The 3,823-nt window shown below is 39.8% G+C and overlaps 1 long non-coding RNA gene across 1 annotated transcript; it reads left to right on the top strand.

Annotated features, from left to right (window-relative positions):
• The first annotated feature begins 2,927 nt into the window (after positions 1-2,927).
• LOC143129837 (uncharacterized) lies at positions 2,928-3,518 on the top strand. The gene is made up of 3 exons (XR_012987995.1): positions 2,928-3,085; positions 3,222-3,244; positions 3,415-3,518. It is a non-coding gene; the product is annotated as an uncharacterized LOC143129837 (long non-coding RNA).
• The last annotated feature ends 305 nt before the right edge of the window (positions 3,519-3,823 follow it).

The raw sequence follows: 3,823 nt of genomic DNA, 5'->3' as shown, positions 1-3,823 counted from the left end.
ATGTTATGTTCTAATATTTATTAGCTTTTGTTTGATTTTATGAAAACAGAAAAGCAAACAAAACATTCAAATAAACTTAAATGTGTTTTAAAGCTTTTTCATTTATTTATTTATTTTTTTTTAATGGGCGTAATGTATATATGTATTGTCTTTGCGGAAGTAATGATAAGTTGATTTGAATGCAATGCAAACACCACACATATCTAAAATGCCTGTAGAGAGCAAACTAAATGAAATATTACATTTCCTCTATTTCTATGGATATTTTTAGAGTGTATTTACATCTTAAGACCTTGAACAGTCAGGGGTATTCTGGTAGCAGGGGGTAGTGGGAGTATTCCTCCTGTTTCCTCCTATTTCTTCTGTATCAGGGATGGAAGGCTTGTGGGAATTATCAACCTTACACAACATTCACATGTTCTGTTCTAGTGGAGGTAAATTAACGATGCAAATCACTGCGCTGATGCAAATCACTGCGCTGATGCAAATCAGTGATGACAATCTTTTGATGGTCAAGAGACTGAGTGAGCCTCTCTACTACTCTACTATAATGATCTAGAAAAAGATCTGTAACCTGTTGATGAAAAATGAGCCTGTGCTTTTTCTTATTTATTCAGCACATTAAACTATTTGATATGTTCAATGAAAATAAAACCACATTATTCATTCCTGTCACCCTGCTGCTGTGTGAATCTTATCAAAGGTATAAGGATACCAAAGGCTTTCCATCTTTACCCTTTCCCCCTTAAAGCAAACCAATCAGAGAAATCATGAAAATACCTGCCTGGACTATGGTGAGGGCCATCTTTATTTAAACGGCAAAGGCACATGAGAATACTGCATACAGTCCTGGATACTGTAAAACACAAAGTCATGGCTGTTTGCAAAGACAACAAAAGCGCCACACTCTGCTCTTGGACTCATCAGGGTACTGTGGCAACTCCGCTCCCTGGGTCAAAGGTCAGGTCAGTCTGATGAGATGTGGGGTACAAGGAGACGTTGCCTGGCAGCAGCGAGGTCACCCGCACAGCAATGCTGTCCAGGCCTATCCTCAACTCACCATGAAGTTCCAAGTACAAATCAGATGACGCTGCTGCTGCAAATCAGTGATGACAGTCTTTTGACTGTCAAAACATTGATAAGCCGTAATTGATACGTAATTTCATTAACACACTGGATGAGGTGAGGACAGATTCCAGACTCCAGATTTCCACAAAAAGTAGCCTAGATTATTTCATGATATATTGCAACATTATTTGCGTTTTGTTTTAAAATTGAAATTTCCAAAGTTCATTTTGGGTATTTATAGCACCAGATGAAGGTCTGTTTTTCATGCTATTTAGCACACATGACCAATGGCTTCTGCTACAATATTGAATGGCTGTAACCCTATTACCTCAACCTATTCTTGCACTGATATAGTTTTTATATTACCTTGTCTACATTATACATTTACTCTCTTATTTGTCCATATTTATTCATGCTGGTCTCTAGACCTTATTCTTGCACTGTTGCACTGTTGTACTATGGACTACTTTTTGCACATTCACCATGACACACACTCTCTTAGAGCACCTTACCATGCACACAGAATTACAGGACTACTGTTGGACTACTTTATGCACCTTCACCATGACACTCACTCTCTTGAGCACCTCACCATGCACACAGAACTACAGGCCCAGTCCCGGCCCTGTCACTGCAAGCGCCTCATGCTTGATCATTCTTCAGCACGCTGTGGATTTTTTTGATTTTTTAATTTAATTTATATAGTATATTTAGTATTTAGTTTTTTAGTTTTCTTATCTTCTACTGTCTCTATTGTACAGTGGGGTTTTGTTATATATATATATTATATTTACTCTTTCTGCTGTAAGTGCATGTTGTGTGTGATGTCTGTATACTGAGACCTTGAATTTCCCCTTGGGGATTAATAAAGTATCTATCTATCTATCTATCTATCTAATTGCATGCGGAATGGACAGTGTGCAGGATCTCTTTTAAACTACTAAGGGGTATTTCACAAAACCTAGATAAGCGATTAAACTGGGATTTTTTGGTTATCCTGGATGAATTTAGCCTTGACTTGGTTTCACAAAAGAGATGGCACATAAATTACCATGGGGATTTATTCTCTGCACCTAGCCTGTGGGGTATGCTACGAAGCACGTTAGACATATCTAAGCTATGTAGACATATCGAGGTTTCACAAAGCCTTGACTCAGTCAGGGGTATACGTTAAGTGATACTACGATAGCAGTTATGTGATAGGCTATATTTGTCAAACTAAGCTTTCAGCTCAGATCTGTGCACGTTCTCGTGTTGGGATGACATTGGCTAATCGTAAAACGTGGAGACGCACAATATTAAAAAAACAATTACTTCCGCATTTATGAGCAATAGTGTAATCTACACTGCGGTCATTTTTAGTGTCTAGCCTATAACAACAAATACATCGATTGTCATCAGTGGGGTATAGGCCCACTACGAATCTCGAACACATGATAGGAGACCGAGGCAGAATTTTTGAAAGTATGAAGATGCAGGCCTCAGTATCTTTGAACTTATTCCCGTACTGAGAACACACGACTAGAATTGATGTCTTGGCAGTTGTAGCAAAATAATCATATTATGCAGCAACAGGGTATTTTTTCACATTGTGTCAAACTCATTGCCCAGACTCCAATGCTGGAGGATCTTTTTTGTGCGGTCTGTGACAGGCCAATCATATCAAGCAGTAGAACGCTGTTGTTTCTGTCACACTCATTTCCCAGACTTCAATGCTGGAGGGTCTTTATTGTGCGGTCTGTGACAGGCCAATCATATTAGACAGTAGCAGTGCAGCCTGTTCCAGGCCCAGGCAGCACAGACGGAGACGCAGATAAAGGAGGAGTTTGAGAAGCTCCACCAGTTCCTGAAGAGAGAGGAGGAGGCGCGGATAGCAGCCCTGAGGGAGGAGGAGAGGGATAAGACTGCCAACCTGGAGGAGAAGATGGAGGCCATAGAGAGGGTGATCTCCTCCCTCTCTGAAAGGATGAAGCCCATTGAGAAGTTGATGGAGACGGATGAGGTGTCCTTCCTACAGGTAGGCATGTCTGGGGATGGGAGAAATACTGTATCAATTTAAAAAAAATCCAATACCATAGGTACTCTATTGGCAACCAGTGTTGCACACAAAAGAGAATAACCTTTATTTCTTTTATTTTCCTATTGTCCTGCAGACATTTTCAGAATCAAAAGAAAGGTAAAGTGTCATTTTTTTTTAAATTATTTACAAACAATATGTATCCAAATACCAGCTCATTGTATAGCTCAAAACACCTGACCTCCCCCTCTCTCTTTTTTTTTCTTTCCCTCTCTCCATTTCTCTCTCTCTCTCTCTTTCTCTCTCTCTCTTTCTCTCTCTCTCTCCAGAACTCAGGAGGCCTTCCTGCATCCTCATCCAGGGTTCTGGATGCTGCTGGACGTGTCCAAGTATCTGGACAAGCTGAGCTACAGAGTCTGGGACAGAATGAAGGAGATGGGTGCACACAGTGAGTGGCTTAGTGAACCTTGTTAATGATGTATCAGTAGATGGACATGGATATAAGGAGCTCATAGAAAACAACAATATCAATGCATATAAATGGAAACGCTATGTAGTATTCCTGCAGTAGCTGGTCCAAGTAGCTCCAAGATCATATGTTTAATACCCAGGAAAGACATTCACATGGAGCTGTACAATCTGTACAATGGGGCAATATATTGGGCACATATCAATTCATCAATGTTTTACTGGATGAGCTGTATTCTCATACATTTCATAATTTGTTTGTATATTTTG

Source organism: Alosa pseudoharengus, unplaced genomic scaffold (assembly GCF_046254945.1).
Source record: "Alosa pseudoharengus isolate Yale_2024_CS ecotype anadromous, Long Island Sound unplaced genomic scaffold, YU_APseudo_1.1 YU_APseudo_1.1_scf_1, whole genome shotgun sequence".
NCBI classification, from domain to species: Eukaryota; Metazoa; Chordata; class Actinopteri; order Clupeiformes; family Clupeidae; genus Alosa; species Alosa pseudoharengus.
The sequence above is the reverse complement of the archived record's forward strand: the minus strand, read 5'-3'. Positions and strand labels throughout refer to the sequence as shown.